General features: G+C 44.1%; 1 non-coding gene and 1 pseudogene across 1 annotated transcript; both read left to right on the top strand.

Moving 5' to 3' along the window:
* The first annotated feature begins 4,223 nt into the window (after positions 1-4,223).
* On the top strand, positions 4,224-6,326 carry LOC132425135 (RNA transcription, translation and transport factor protein pseudogene; annotated as a pseudogene).
* LOC132416745 (U6 spliceosomal RNA) lies at positions 4,710-4,816 on the top strand. The gene has a single exon (XR_009517707.1). It is a non-coding gene; the product is annotated as a U6 spliceosomal RNA (small nuclear RNA).
* Positions 6,327-17,385: the final 11,059 nt, after the last annotated feature.

Here is a 17,385-nt window from a genome sequence, read left to right as displayed (position 1 = left end):
GAAGGATTTTCCTTGTTTGCTATTCTGTACTGAAACCAGATAGCACTTTTCAGATGACGCTTGAACCCAGTCAAAACTCAGATTGGGACTTGAACCCATGATCCCTGACTTAAGAGGGAACTTGAACCCACTGTCTTTTTTTTTTTAATACACTTATTTATTTACTTATCTTTGGCTGCGTTGGGTCTTGGTTGCTGTGCCTGGGCTTTCTCCAGTTGCGCGAGCGGAAGCTACTCTTTGCTGCGGTGCGCGGGCTTCTCATTGCGGTGGCTTCTCTTTGTTGCAGAGCACGGGTTCTAGGCGTGTGGGCTCCAGTAGCTGTGTCACGTGGGCTCAGTAGTTGTGGCGCACGGGCTTAGTTGCTCCACGGCACGTGGGATCTTCCCGAACCAGGGCTCGAACCCGTGTCCCCTGAATTGGCAGGTGGATTCTTAACCACTGCACCACCAGGGAAGTCCCCCCACTGTCTTTTACTTGAAACCACTCACCTGGTGTCTGGACTTACTGAAGCTCAGGTTCTTTGTCTCAGAGCAGAAAGAATTCAGCAGAAGGCAAAGCAGCAGGCAAAGAGTAAGTTTATTAGCACGAGACGCTTGTGAGAGATACAAGCGGGCAGGTGAGAAGGCTCTACCCCGAGGACTGAGAGGACTTTATTTTTATAAGCAAAAGAAAAGTGGGGAGGGGGAGAAGACCACCTTCTTCCTCATTTGGGTGTAGATATCAAGGCTTATGTCATTAGTTCCTCCTTAAACCCTATATGTTCTAACCGGGACTGCCATGGCGCCATTTAAATCACATGTATATTAGCGGAAGGGTGGTAACATATACTAAAATCTGGTAATTCATCTCAGGTTTCAGTATAATGTCTCCTTTCACTTAGTTTTTTTCCCCTTTCACCTCTATTCCTATGTTGGCTACAGGCAGAAATGCTACTCTTCAAGGACCATTAACTTCCTGACTTCATGTAACAAGATTCAGACCCCATATCTATTGTCCTGTGTTTCAGGTTTGTGGCTTGAGTGTGCCTGGTCTTCCTTCGAGGTAGCATAGATTGTTACTAGGTTACTGGATTCTTTTCTTGAGTGGTAATTAGCCTACAACAGTCTCCCAAACTCCCTTAAATTTCCCTCTCTGTCTTTAGTCCCCTAAGTGGAATTTTTTGTTAAAATACATTTATTTATCCTACTCTATCCCTATCCCTGCGACTGCACCTGATTCGGGCACTGGGAAGAATACCCTTCCTGGAGGCTGTCAAGCTTCAGCAGACACTGCTGCTCACATAGATCAGGTCCCATCAATGCCTTGGGGGTTTCACAGGCTGTACTGAACAGCCTGGGGGATTCTTTGATAATCCAAACCTTCAAGATCTTAGCAAGCTTCCTCTATTTGTTTCAGTTCTATGAATAACCCTCATCAAAAGATCTTGCCCAGCTCTTTTCCAGAGCTGAAAATTGGCAGAATATGCCAACCTCAAATATGCTACTTTGCCATAAGGATTATTTTGAGCTAAAGACATTTGAAAAGCAGCAGGTACAGGAAGGACACTCTGACCACCTGTGCCCACCCCCTACCCATTGCACTTTTCTTCCTGAAAGCAGGAGATAAATAACTTCCTAGTGCAAGATGCCAGGAGGAAAGACACATTCCTACCGCCAGAGATGGGGGGTGGAAGCCAGAGAAATCTATACAAACAGACCTTTTTAAAACAACTCATCCTACCTTGGTCTCCCCATATGTTTTACTTTTCCACAGTTGTTCCTCTTTGTTCAACTAAGTTTATAAACTTGGATGGGGGGGTCAAGGGGGCGGAGGTCAAGGGGGGGTCTTCATTTTCCTATGGGAAATGTCCACACAAAAATCCATGTGCTTTTCTCCTATTAATCTTAGTCAATTTAATTCTCAGGCCCAGCCAGAGACCCTGCGAGAATAGAGGTACAATTCTGCCTCCCCTACAGACTTAAGTCTGAAGACTTGATTTTTTACCTCTGTATTCTGCCAACCTACTTCTCACTTAAAGGTCTTTGTCTTGAGACAATCCAAAATGAAACATGGGGGAGGGCTGGAGCGGGGGAGGAAACGCCCGATGCCCTCTTTGCTGGTAGACCTACTCCCTTGAACTGGCACATACTCCTTAATGGAAAAGGGGCAGGAAATCAGTACACAGCAACCTTCTAAATGTTTTCTACCATTTCCTCTAGCCCTGATTGGCTTGGCTCTGTCCCAACATGTAGCAAAAAACAGTTTGATCGAATGCCACTGCATAACAAAGCTCACCACCTTTCCAGGCTGCAGCCGTGGGGACCTCATTAACTACCATTCTCCTCCACTCAGTCAATCCCACAGATTAGGGCCTGTGACTTCCAGAAATCACCTTAAAATACGAAAGTCTACATGCATCAGGGTTCTTAATTGTAAGCAACAGAAGCTGATCCTGGCTGATTACAGAGAAAATAAATGTATTTAAAACAATCTCAACAGCCCACAGAATCTGTGTGAAACTGAAGAAACTGGCTCAAGATTAAGCTTCCAAGAAATGGATTGAAAACCGAAAACCTGGCCTGATGAAGAAACTGCTGCTTCTGCTACTGCAGTTGCCGCAATGATGTGCTGATGCCGCCGTCTGCATTTCGACCAGAGTCTCCATTTGATTACAACCACCGCTACACCGGTAATGCTACCACCTGTGCATCAAGAGCTCAGCTCAACTGGAAAATGCTGTGTCCCTGAAAGCAATTCACCTCTGCCACTGCCAGGAAAATGGTTTCCACGCCAAGCCTCCTTCCTCAAATTGTGCCATTCTGAATCAAAGTTTCATATGGGCGAGTCCCATTGGTGGAGAATAGCTCACAGGCCTAAGCCTGACCACAAAAGAGACTGGGAAACACCTTTCTGAGGAAAAGGGACTGATGAGGCTGGAAATTCCCCCAAACAGAGCAAAAAGTACTGAGAATCCAGAAAACATAGCTATGTGGGGCATTCAAGTGGAGCAATCTGGTAGATGATGACTACGCATATCTGTAGTTTGGGAGAGCTACCTGGGCTTGGGAGCATAGAGGTGGTATTACGGTTTGAACTGTGTCTCACCAAAATTTATATGTTGATATCCTCCTCTCCATTACCTCAGAATGTGCCTTTACTTGGAGATAAGGTCTTTCCAGAGGTAATCAAGGTAAAAAGAGATCATGAGAATTGGCCCTAATCCAACATGACTGGTGTCCCTCTAAAACGGGGAAATTCCGACACAGAGAGAATGCCATGTAAAGATAAAGGCAGCAAGCCAAGGAACATCAAAGATTGCCAGCAAACCATTAGAAGCTGGGAGAGACGGAGGGAACAGGTTTTGTCCTCACAGGCCTCAGAAGGAACCAACACCACCACACCCTGATCTAGGACTTCCAGACAGCAGTGAGCGGTCCCAAAGAGAGATATTAGTTCCCTGCCCAGGAATTGAACCTGGGTAGCCTGGATGAAAACCAGGAATCTTAACCAGTAGACCACCAGGGGCTAGAGGCTGGAAGTAAAGTGGCCCTGGCTCTTGCCGGGTTTGAAAGCAAGAATGTTTCAAGGAGGCAGAAACTGTACAAAGGAGTACAAAGTTTATTATTGCAGACACAGCACAACAAGTGGGAGAGCACACAGAGAAAGTGTTTGACTGAAGCAAGGCTGAAATACACATGCAGAGAGAAAGGGTGTGGGCATCCTTCCTAATGAGGAGCACAGTAAAGAGGTGATTTAAATCACTTGTACAGGGCAGTCCTTCTGGGTCTTTGTTTACCTTTGGCCAATTATCTTGTTTCTTTTTTCACACCTGACTGGGCCTAGGATCCTCCCCAGCATGTGTGCTCAACTTTTCGCTAAGACGGATCCCACAGCAGAGGCCTGTGACGGTATGTCCACCCTTATTATGGGGTGGCGCCCCCTCCTTTTTGACCCCCAAGGAGTCTTTCTGCTCCTCTGCAGTCGGGGAAGTTTCCCTGACCTCAGCAGTGGTCATCTTCCTTCTTTATTCCAGCAGAGCTCAGCTTCTGCCGCTAGCTTTGTCCTTGGAGTGTCTGGGGGAAAACAAAGCTTCAGTTTTAGTGCACTTGACAAACACGAGCTCTCCAGCCCAGGAGCCCATCTACCTCCTACCTCAGAAGGGCAAGGAAAGGGAGCGAGGGCTAATACCTGGGGACATATTAAAGGGAAGGCATCTCTTCCTCCATGAGAAGAGGAAAAGCCAGATGCAGGTGAGATGAGGATTCCTGGGCAATGACCTATTTGAGGAAGCATTCTCAGGAATGACCTGAAGGGGAGCGGGAAAAGAAAGCAGGAAGGGAAGGGGGCCGAGCACGAATGCCATGACAGCAAAGTGCCATGAAGAGCACCCAGACTTGGGTGCATCCCCCCGGGGAGCTCTCACAGCTCAGTCATCCCAGTCATCGGGCAAGTTTGCGGGGGTATTTATACTCCCGATTCAGGCAGCCTGAGGGCAGTCCTCAGACAAGAGACACAGGTGCTGGCTGTGGGGAGTGAAGGCACATGGGGGTGCTGGTGTGCCCCCAGACAGCGAAGGAATCCAAGGGGACATGGGCAGAGCTCGGGCAGCCTCTGCTATACAGTTGTGGGTTGGCAGGACAAGAGAGTGACACATGAAAAATTCTATATCCCCTTCTATTCTATAGGGAAGACATTTGAGGAGAATGAAGAAGATTTAAAGTATGAAAGAGGTGCTCGCTTCAGCAGCACATATACTAAAATTGGAACGATACAGAGAAGATTAGCATGGCCCCTGCGCAAGGATGACACTCAAATTCATGAAGCGTTCCATATTTTTGGGGAAGCAGATTCGTGAAGCATTCCATATTTGGGGGAAGCAGCCGTATAGCACAGGGAGATCAGCTCGGTGCTTAGTGACCACCTAGAGGGGTGGGATAGGGAGGGTGGGATAGGATGATGGGAGGGAGACGCAAGAGGGAGGAGATATGGGGATATATGTACATGTATAGCTGATTCCCTTTGTTATAAAGCAGAAACTAACACACCCTTGTAAAGCAATTATACTCCAATAAAGATGTTAAAAATAAATAAATAAAAAATTAAGTATGAAAGAGAAAGCTGATCAGGAAGGTACAGAAAGATTGCCAGGCAACAGTGAAGTCCCAGTTGAGAGAGAGACCAGGACCTTGTTATGGCACAAACACCAACAGTATCCAGGTATAACAGGACCGTGGGGCAAAAGAGGAGTGATTGGCAAAGACGTGGTAAAGGCATTCGGTCTTTCCTGGGCAGGAAAGGAACTTAGAACCTTAGAACTGAATAGAAAGGGAGACAACGGAGAGGCCAGGGGCTTGGCAGTTTTAACAAATTTGAAGAACAGGTATTGTGGGAGCAACTGGGTTAAAAAAATGTGGAAGAATGAGAGGGTGTGGTCCCAGATTTAAGAAACGATGATGCAAGGTCCAGGCTGTGGCCATTATGGTGGGTACCTAAGGTGGAACAGAGGGAAAGGTCACTGGAGCTGAGGAGGTCAAAGAACCAACAGGCTGCTCTCACCACGTTGCTGGTGCCTGAGTCACCCACTCCTCTTCCCCTCTCCTCTCCTGGCTGAAGCCTGGGGGACCACAGCCAGAAGCTGGGACCACCGCAATCCTGCCAACTACAGTGCAAAGATGAAACAGAATTTAGAAACAATTGTTTGGCTCGAAGACCAGAAAACTAGACACTATGAGATTAAAGACAGAAATAATTTAAGAAACGTTCACAGCAGTGACTGACCCAAGTTCTTTGAAAGGTATCTCAGCGCCATGAACTGGTTTTTCAAGATCGCCAAGTAGCAATTGGCTGGCTTCTTGATTTAGCTGTTGACTATGGAGGTAATGCTGAAAAATACAAAGACTTGGGACCTGATGGTGCAAAACATGCAGACAGTGCAACTAAAAATGCAGAGCCATTGATCAGTTTGGATGTAAATAATCCTGCTAGGAAGGCTGGGGTAAAGGCTTTGCTAACCTCCTGTGGGTTCAGCGTCACAGTGATTACCTGGTAACAAGGTAACAAGGTAAAAAAAGGCAATTCTCATTATGGTCCAGGACCTCCTGAACAGGATGTAGCTGCTGGAGGAAATCGAACAAAAGAAGGCTTGCCTGTTGGCTTTAGACAAGCATATTCTTGGTTTGGACACAGGAAATGCAGTTCTCCATGAAGCTACTCAAATTCTGTTGCATATAGAAGAGCTCAGAGAGCTGCAGACAAAAGTGAATGCAGCCAGAGTGGCTGTTCGGGCGATTCTTGCTGATCCAAAGACAGACCACAGGCTGGGAAAAGTTGGAGGACCAACCTTATAGGATTTCAGCTTCTCACCTGCTTAGTACAATTGGGAACCATGTACGCTCTGGCGTATGTTTGGAAATCAAATGTCACATTTTCAAAGGAGAAACCCCAGAAAATGGATGATGGTCTAGAGATTTACCATCATTGCTTTTTCTTTAATAAAGTTCTAGGAAGTGGGGAAAAGAAAAGAGAACTAGCAGGATGGGTGTGGAACGTATCATGTACATGGACACCGAAAACTCACAGGAAGCCTCAGAGCCAGGCGTTGACTAGAGCAATGCTAACGGTAATACTCATCACTGACACATACTGAGTGCTTCCACCTGCTTTATCTCATGTCATCCTCCTTCTCTTCCTTCATGTCTTAGCTTAAATGGCACCTCATTCCCTAACCCCCTTCCCATCATGGTTCTCCTTCATTCTGTCTCAAACTCTTCATAGAACATATATCAATTTATAATTATTTTCTTCTGTTCACTTTTTTTTTTTTTTTTTTTGCGGTACGCGGGCCTCTCACTGCTGTGGCCTCTCCCATTGCGGAGCACAGGCTCTGGACGCGCAGGCCCAGCGGCCATGGCTCACAGGCCCAGCCGCTCCGCGGCATGTAGGATCTTCCCGGACCGGGGCACGAACCCGTGTCCCCTGCATCGGCAGGCGGACTCTCAACCAGGAAAGCCCCAAAGCCCACATTCTTAATGATAACACCTCCAAAAAATTTTCAGTGACTGAGAGGAGATGAAGGAAGTGGGGAGAGAGCAGGGCAGAGATGGGTGTACTGCCCTGCTCCCAGGTTATACGGTAGTTGTAGGACCAAGGACCTTCATACTAGAAATAGTTCAGAAGTAGCCCTGGGAAGGAAGGAGGGCTGCTAACCTACCTTCTGACCCCAGGTGTTCGAGATGTGGGCAATGCATAGTATCCTTTTGAGAGAGCTGCAGAGAAATCTCTCGGAGGAGCTCTGGGTTTCTATTAGCCAAGAGGTAGAGGGAAATTTCCATGAAGAGCTCACACTCCTTGGTAGGGTTTGCTTAGCATAGGATGAGGCTCCAGGGGGTGCAGTGGGAGGCTTTAGGGGAGCAAAGCAGTAGGAAAAGGCAACACAGAGCAGAATGCAGACGAGGGTGTGAAAGAAGATATATAATGGGGAGGCTTATATTTCGAGCATTAAACCAAGGATCAGAAGGCTGTGGGGAAGGTCAGGTTCAGCTGGCCACATATTTGCAAAGAATCATCCTTACCAGTCTTCTGATGGGCAGGAGAAATTCAGAGCATTCTGGAAGAAGTCAGTCTTGTCCTAAGTTGGTTGGGTTTTGAAGACAGTCTCATCTCACTCTCATCTCACTGACCCATGAGAGTTCTATTTAGTCCCCAGGACTCTATCAGCAGTTGAACACAGCAGAGGGAGTGGACATGATTCAGGTCTCCAGGAATGTGTCAGGGATGGCCTGTACTGATTTGCTTCAGACAGAATCAGACAGCACAACAGGGTAAGCCTGCAAGTTCCTGGGCAAAAACCGTTTACTCAGCTCTGTAACTCCAGAATGTAACAGATGCCCACCTCACATACCAGAAAGAGGCTCGCTAAATGCTTGTTGATTGAATGATTGTGGGTTTATACGCTTTGTGATGGAATTCAGCACAGCCATCTAGTAATATGGAGTATTATAGAGACATTTAAGTTCAAGATTAGATTTGAGTAAAGATTGAATCAGTAGGGCTCCCCCACAAAATCCTCGAAATATAGCAAAATGGAGACTATTTTTTTGTGTGTAGTGAAAAAGCCTAACATAAGATTTTCCATCTTAACCATTTTTAAGTGTACGGTTCAGTCGTATTAAGTATATTCACATTGTTGTGAAACAGATCTCCAGAACTTTTTCAGCTTGTAAATCTGAAGCTCTATACTCATTAAACAACCCCCCTTTTCCCCCCGCTCACCTGCCCCTGGTACCCACCATTCCACTTTCTGTCTCTATGAATTGGACTACTTTACATACCTCATGTAAGTGGAATCATACAGTATTTACCTTTTTGTGATTGGCTTATTTTGTTCAGCATAACATTCTCAAGTTTCATCCATGTTGTAGCGTGTGACAGGATTTCTTTTCTTTTTAAGGCTAAATAATATTCCATTGTATGCATGTACTATATTTTGTTTATTCATCTGTTGATAGACATTTGGGTTGCTCCTACCTCTTGGCAGTTGTGAATAATGCTACTCTATATGTGGTTGAACAAATAACTCTTTGAGACCCTCCTTTCAATTCTCTAGGATATATATTCAGAAATAGAATTGCTGGATCACATGGTAGTATTATTCTTAGTTCTTTGAGGATCTTCCATACTGTTTTCCATAGTGGTCGCACCATTGCACAATCTTGACAACAGTACACAAGGGTTCCCATTTTACCACATCCTCACCAACCCTTCTTATTTTTTTTTTTATAGCCTTTCTAATGGGTGTGAGGTGATATGTCATTGTGGTTTTGATTTACGTTTCTCTGATGATTAGTGATGTTGAGCATCTTTTCACAGGCTTGTTGGCCACTTGTATTCATCTTTGGAGAAATGTTTATTCAAGTCTTTTGTCTATTTTTTGGTTGGGGTATTTGGGGTTTTTGTTTGTTTGTTTTAGGAATTCTTTATTTATTCTAGATATTAACCCCTTATCAGACATATGATTTGCAAATAATTTCTCCCATTCCATAGGTTGCCTTTTCTCTCTGTTGATTGTGTCCTTTCATGCACAAAAGTTTTTAAGTTTGATGTGGTCAAAATGTAGAAGATTTTTTAACCACAATGAAGTAGCTAAGAGATCATGGACTAATTAATACTTCTAATGTTGGCAAGAAAATCTTGCTTACATGATTAGGAAGATATTCAAGGTAAACTGACATTTGCACTAAAACATCTCTTTATTTGAAGTGTTGGCTTTGGAACTGAGCCTGCAATTACTCTAGGCTGTATTCCTCAAGGGGCTCAGTGCCACACTGGACCTGCTTAATACAATAAAACTGATGTTATAAAACTTGGTGCGATAAGACGACAACAACAAAAACTAAAAAAACTAAAAAATAAAATGAAATGATCACTAAGGAAAGGTATTAAGCAAAACCAGTAATATTAGTGGTTTAAAAGTTGCCACCTGGATTATGCAGCCATTACTTTTTTTTTTTTTGGCTGTACCACGCAGCATGCAGGATCTTAGCTCCCCCACTGGGGATCAAACCATTGCCACCTGCAGCGGAAGCGTGGAGTCTTAACCACTGGACCGCCAGGGAAGTCCCACAAATGTTAATAAAACCCTTAAAGGACGTGATAGAATGCTTTGAAAGTAATATTAAGAAGAAAAAGTTAGATATAAAATTGTAGAATTCATTTTCATAATTTTAACAAAACACATGCAAGACCATAAGGCTGAAAATTCCGACGGAACATTGCCAAGACAAATTAAAGAAGGCCTAATTAAACAGAGAGGTGTACGCCATGTTTATAGATTGTAACACTCAATATTGCTGAGATACTTCAGTTATCTTAAAACCACTAATGCCCATCAGCAGTAATTCATTATTTTAAATGGTGGTTTACGTTTTATATTGCTAACATCTGAAAAGTGTAAGTATTTTACTGGGATACTTTATATTGTCGAATTTGATAGATTTCAGGGTGGGCTCAACAAAAAAGTAGTTTCTGAACCTGCAAAGGAGATGACCAGTGCTGGGACTGTGGGTTTTTTACTGGGGACAATCCTATTTTTTACTGAGTGAGCAAATCCTTTTTGACTCCTCTTCAGCTATAATAATCTGGGATTAGCCTCAGCTTCAGAGGTAGAAGCAACATGTGGCATCACCTCTCAAGATGGTATGAATAAAATAGTCCCTAGGGCAAGAAATCTTAAATTTCCCCATCAATAAAAAGAAAGTATTCCCGCGCTCCTGGGTGATGGAGCTGTATTCAGATAAGGTTAAGGCTTTAGATCACTGGAAAATTAACTATTCACGTGGAAGTCATTAACCGTTCTCGTGCCCTAGGGCACTCCAATATGAAGAGTCAAGTTGAAGAGGGAGAATCAGCCAGCAAGGGAGATTGAAAGTGTCTACTAGGATTGGGCGGGGAACCCTGTGTGGTGCCGTAGAAACCAAGTGAAGAGAGTATACTACGTACTGTATGAATCAGGATCCAATCAAAGGAAAGCAAACCAGTTCTAGGTATTTCAGACAGAAGAATTTAATAAAGGAACTGGCTACAAGAGTATTAGAAAAGATGGAGGAGCAGAAGAGGAGAGGGGCGATTACTCAAAGATTATTAACTTCAGGAAACCATCACCACTCTGGGCTAGAAGTGCAAAAATGTTACCTGAAGCCCGGGGCACAGTATCCCTAAGGTTCCTGTTGGTTGTTGGAGCCCAGTTATCTGAGCAGGAGCCCGGGAGCCTGCACTTACAGGTTGTTGCTCCTGTGTCCACAGGCACCACCCAGATCCACTGCTGCCATTGTCACTAGAGCCAATGCTGTCACCACCACCAACGCCGTACTACTCAGTGGTACTGCTGTCACTGATGCCAAACACACCACAAGAAACCAGAGTCAGAAAGGGAGGCAATTCTCTCTTCCTTTCATCTTCCAGTGCCTTTCGTTGACAAAACCTAAACAGAAACCGGCTAGCTCGGGAGTCTGGAAAGTATCATTTGTCTCTCTCTGATACATACCAGAGCACAGAAAGGCAGATAAGGGCCGAGAGCAATAGGCAAATGACCAGCATAATCTACCCTTTTGGTCATTCAGCATCCCTTCTTATTCTTCTACCTATATTTAGGTCAAAGACTCAAAGACTAAATTGAAGTTACTTACCAATGCTGCCTACATCTTAGAAACCTTTCATAGCTCTCCATTACCTTCAGAGTAAAGTCAAAACCCCACAGCTTGGAGGTTAAGAACCTACCAAGCTAGACCAAGCTTCCTTTCGTAACTTCTCACTATTCCAACTAGATTGATCCATATTTCGTTTCCCAAACACATCTGGTATATTTCTCCCTCTAAGCCTTTGAGCTTGTCATTTCTCCCACCTAAAATGCATTCCCCTTCTCATCTTTTCTACCTCCTCTGCTCCAAACCTACCCAATGATCACAGCATGGCTCAGGTTCAATTCCTCCACACAGTCCCCTCCCAAAGGCGTCAGCCCTCAGCACTCTTCCACTCTCTGAATTCCTCAAGTCTATGCCACTGATAGAGACCAACTAGCCTTCCTGGCAACCCCATGGCACCTAGTGGCATATTGCCTCCAACCTATCCATTTACTGGCTGATTTCTGGCGGTGGAGGATAGGGAAAATGAATTGGCAATACATAGCCGACTATTAATTGGAAGCCCAAGGCACTTACTGCCCGATATCAGCTTCCTGCTGTCTCCCATAGGCCCCACTAAGGCTCTGCCTGTTTAATTCTGAATTATAATTTGGAGCAGTTCATCAATTCTCCATAGCAACCTTCAGAGGAGCTCAGCAGGCCTCCAGAGACATTGTTCTCAGATTACTACCAAGCTAGCAACCTGGTTGAGGGTATTACTAAACCACACAGCTTGCCAGCTAATATCAAGTCAAAGCAGAAGCAAACAAAATGTTTTCAAGGGTGTTGCTCAACAGGAATCCTGTGACCTGAGAAAACTTGCAAAGACTCAGAGCTAAACAAATTTCTGCTTAGCTATCCTGAGTCTGCTCCTGACAAAGATTAAAAGAAGCAAAGCAGCTATAAATCCTCCTTCTCTACGGAAGTTTAAGATGTGGTTCAGGGCTTCCCTGGTGGTGCAGGGGTTAAGAATCCACCTGCCAATGCAGGAGGCACGGGTTCAAGCCCCAGTCTGGGAAGATCCCACATGCTGTGGAGCAACTAAGCCCATGCGCCACAGCTACTGAGCCTATGCTCTAGAGCCCGCGAGCCACAACTACTGAGCCCGTGTGCCAAAACTACCAAAGCCCGCGCACCTAGAGCCCGTGCTCCACAACAAGAGAAGCCACCGCAATGAGAAGCCCGTGCACCTCAATCAACAGTAGCCCCCGCTCGCTGCAACTAGAGAAAGCCTGTGCGCAGCAACGAAGACCCAACACAGCCAAAAATAAATATATTTTTAAAAAAGATGTAGTTCAGAATACTAACTCCTACCAACAAAGAAAGTTGTTCATCAACACGAACGGCAATCAGCAAAGAACCAAAGACGTGGTTCTTGTCCCAGTTCTGCCCTGCATGAGGCATGTCCCTTTCCCTCTCTGGAGCTCAGTTTCCTCATCTGAAAAATTAGGAATTTGAGCTAGATAATCCCCAAGGGCCCTTGCAACCACCAAATCCAAAGACATCTTTAATTGCTTTCTGGTCTCCTTTTACAAAACATCCAATTATTCATTGAAGACTATTAATCATCTATTATCTTGAAAGCCACCACATATGACTGTTCAGATTGTACTGAACAAATCCAGAGGGCACCATCTACATTGGGTTTGTGTGAACTGTACCCCTGTGTTGAGTGGTAAACAACCTGAACATCCAAACATAGCAGCCTTGATTACGCTCTTCAATTTGGACAATATTTAAGTTTTCACCTTTTATTTTCTTAATACCCATTGTTTCCTGACCTTGGGTCCCTACCAGCAGAGATGAAACTACATTAATATCTGGTACTGAGTTAAGTACTCTCTTATTGATTAACTTTTAATCATGGACAAGAAATGAGAATAATAACATTAATACACTATTGACCACATATGTGCAAGATACTTTACATATATTAACATTTAATCCTTATGAAATCCTAGCAGGGATAAATATTTCATCCTTATCTTTGGATGGGAAAGTCGAGGCTCAGGGGGACTAAGTAAACTACCCCAGGGTTCCTAGCCAGAGCTAGAAAGTGGCTGAGATGAGGATTCAAAGCCACGTCTGACTCCAAAGCTCATCCTCTTTCCACTCCACCACCCACGACACCTTCTGTACGCTCCATACTCTGCCAACAAGCTTGACATTTTTCTGATATCAGTGAACACGTACAAGTAATTGGAACATTCAGTTAACCAGAAACAGCAGTCACGTTGCATAATCACACCAGAGAGAAGTCAACACTCACCCATTTCCATCCTGATGTTGCTGCTAACTAGAGATGTGCTTACCTCTCTGTGGGCCTGTGCTCTCACTTCAAATAGGAGTGCTGTCTTGGGACCTTTTTAGGTAAGTTAAGTACCAGCAATTCCTATAGCAACGAGCATTTAATTATTTGCATTCTCTGAGTTTTTGTTAGTCTTTTTGGCTCCAGCTAAACAGTTGGGCCACTCTTGTGACCACTTCAGCCACCAAGGAGAGTTCTTCGTGGTCCTTGCTTCTTTATGTCTCCCTCGGGGCACTCCTGTACTTCTTCCCCCTCAGCCTCAAGATCCCAGGTCTGAGAACTTATTCCGTGTAGATTTGCAGGCTTTGAGACACTAGCCTGTTATCAGCAGCCCTTGTTTCCTTCCCTCTCGTGTCTCCAGCTCTTTCAGAATTTCCCAGGGAATCGAGCATTGCATTCCTAAAGAGGGCTGATGTCAGAGTTGTGGTCAAATAGGAGGTGAAATGGAAGGACAGATGCTGGCTGCTCCTTCACAGACCCTGTCTTTCAACTCAGCATCAGTCAACAGAACTAGAGGATGTCCTAATGAGCAGCCATAACATTTTCAGATCCAGACCAGGTTTTCCTTCTCAGTATGAATAGTCAATCATCATGCCTACGATTATGAGGGTAGGGGGAAAAGGAGATCTAAATAAAATTAAAACGTGAATTATTTCCCAAGTGCAGCTGTTTTCTGCTCCATAACACCTGGATACAAGATATAATATTTTCTTTATTTGTCTACGTCACACTATATCTGGCTCTGAACGCTTATCTATGTGTATGGGAAAAAAATATAATCTTCGTTATATGTAGAGGCCCACAACCTTCCCCTTCTCCCAGAATTGTACTTGGGTATCAGGGCACTTAGGCAATGCCGAAATTTGTGGGAAAGTTCTCTGATCCTCAGTGTGTCGAGGTTGACACTAAGAGGCTCATTACCCAAAACTATATGGCCCATTAAAAGATGACAGTTCAGGGCTTCCCTGGTGGCGCAGTGGTTGAGGGTCCGCCTGCCGATGCAGGGGATACGGGTTCGTGCCCCGGTCCGGGAAGATCCCACATGTCGCAGAGCGGCTGGGCCCGTGAGCCATGGCCGCTGAGCCTGCGCGTCCGGAGCCTGTGCTCCGCAACAGGAGACGCCACAACGGTGAGAGGCCCGCGTACTGCAACAACAACAACAAAAAAGATGACAGTTCATAGCCCAGTTCATAGTGAGTGGGGACCTCACTCACTCCCAAGATTCCCATGATGCTGAGGGTTTAAACCCCAGGTTCCACGCATCACTTCCAACAGAGGAGCAGCCCCTCTTGGAATGCTGCATGGTGGCTGGGCACTGGTCTCCGCCACTCTTGTGACCACCACTGCCACCAGGGAGAGTTCTCTGTGGTCCCTGCTCCTGTGTGGCTCCAGCCTGCTGTCTAACTCTGGACAAGGGGCGTGTGATTGGTGAAGCTTAGATCACAGGTCCATACCTTTGCTACAAGGGAGGCTGGGAAAACAAGCATCTATACTGTGAGGCAGGCTCTGCCTCTTACCAAGACATGGAAAGCAAGGGATTCCCCAAACAAGTCATGGGCAGGAACAAAGAAGGACAATGTCTGTACTGCTTTAACCTGTGGATCTTGGCAAAACCCCTTGTCTTCTCTTGGGCTCAGCTTCCTCAACTGAAAATAGAGATAATGACACTGACTTCACAGCATAAAAGCCCAGGAGACAAAGGCATACCTGGGCGACCCAGCCTCCCTGTCTTCGGGGTGTGGCAGGATGGGGCAAAGGGAGATGAAATCCCAGGAGAGGGATGAGATGTAGGGAGCATGCCTGGAGGTGATATGTTCTGACCATCAAGGCAAGGACCTGAGCTGAAGTGCCCTCTAAAAGTGGGAATCATCTAGAAGTCATTCCTCTCCAACAGGTAACACTGAGCCAAGAGCATTCTAGAAGGAGTCAGACTTCAGGAAAGGAAAAAGAGAAAGAAGAAGGTGCTTTAAAATGGGACACTGTGTGCACGTGGAGCCAGGAGCGGGAGGAAAGTCAAAACGCAGGGCAGTGCTAGAGCAGAGGTCATCTTGCCCTAAATCAGGATTGGGTAACTGAGGCAGCTTCTCACAGAGGGCTCCGTCTTCTGATCTTCCCACATGCCTGCGGGCTGCCTGTTAACCAAGTCACAGAGTTTCCAGTACAGCAGCAGTGAGGCTAAACAATTAAATCTCTGCCTCTTTGCTTTTCGTGCGGAAGGTCTCTCCATGTGAAAAAATCTAACGTGATTTTTTTCCCCCATAACTGTGTGCCTCCTCTGATGTTCCAGACAGGAAAACAAATAACAATTGATTATGAAATATGGTTCCAAAAAGAATGTTGAAGACTTGTTTACTGGTGTTTTTAATCTCTACAGTAGTTTGAGCTCAAAAATAATAATAAAAACACTATGACTATATACAGTGAAAGATATATACATATTTTTAGAACACCCTGCACAATTCTATAGTTACTCTATATTTATACACCATATATATGTGTGTGCATACGTATAGAGAGAATTTGTCTACATATGTATACACATATACTCACTGAATTGTATACTTTAAATTTTACTAAAAGTTTTACTAAAAATTATTGAATTGTACACTTACAGTGGGCATATTTTATGGTATGTAAATTATACCTCAATAAAGCTGTCTTTAAAAACCACCCTACACAAGATTTGAAAACAAACTACAAACTAGCAGAATATATTTCCCATGAAAATAACTGTAACAGAGGTATCCTTACTATATAAAGAACTCTTCAACATCCTGAGAAAAATGTTTACATCCGAATTGAAAAATGGGCTAAGGGAGAAACAGAAATGGTCAGTAAACATGAAAAAAATCTTTATTTCACCAACAATCAAATAAATGTAGTTTTAAGAAGTAAAAGTTTTAATCTATAAAATTCTTAAGAATTGCAACTTCTTTTTTAAGATGATGTCCAGAATTGGTGAGAGTAGCTGACCCAGGCTGGGAAAACTCCTAGATCTCCTAGATATCATCTCCCTTCCTAACCCAGAGGGAATTAAGTCCTCCTTCTTTGTTTCAGTGTCACCCTAAACTTCCATCTCTTATCCCTTATTGTTACTGGCTACTTACATGACTGTATCACCCAGTTAAATTTCAACCCCCTGAGAACTGTGGCTTATTCTTCAGTGTACTCCCAGTTCTAGCAGAGAATATAAACCCTACACGTTTATTCTATGTTTATTGAATGAATAAGAAGAGTGAATTTGGTACAGATTTCCAAAGGGCATTTTGATCATGTCTATCAAGTCCTTAAATTCTTTAATATTCCTTTGACTCAGTGATTCAAAACTGAGAAGTCTGTCCTAACCAAAATGTACAAAGATATTTATCTCAGGGTTAGTTTTAAATGTGGAAACAATGCAAATGTCAAACATTCAGTGATAGATTTAATTTTTTTAATTTTTATGTCCTTTTTCACTGTGGTAAAATGCACATAACATACTATTTATTATTTTAACCGTTTTAAAATGTGAAATTCAGTGACATTTAATACATTCACAATGTTGTGCAACCATCACTACTACCTTGTTCCAGCACATTTTCTTCACCCCAAAAGGGAACCTCATACCCATTGAGCAGGCTCTCCCCATTCCGCCTTCCCCCAGAAGGAGGAACCACAATCTGCTTTCTGTCTCTATAGATTTACCTATTCTGGATATCTCTTATAAATGGAATCATGCAGTACTGTATGTGGTCTTTTGTGTCTGGCTTGTTTCATTTAGCATAATGTTTTCCAGATTCAACCATGTGGTAGTAATTCATTCCTTTTTATGGCTGAATAATATACCTTTGTATGAATATACCATATTTTATTTATCCATTAATCAGCTAATGAACATTTGGGTTGTTTCCACCTTTGGCTGTTGTGAATAGTACCGCTATA

The sequence above is a fragment of the Delphinus delphis genome, chromosome 1 (assembly GCF_949987515.2).
Source record: "Delphinus delphis chromosome 1, mDelDel1.2, whole genome shotgun sequence".
In the NCBI taxonomy this organism is placed as follows: domain Eukaryota; kingdom Metazoa; phylum Chordata; class Mammalia; order Artiodactyla; family Delphinidae; genus Delphinus; species Delphinus delphis.
Note: the sequence above shows the minus strand (reverse complement) of the source record. Positions and strands in the feature narration are given on the sequence as shown.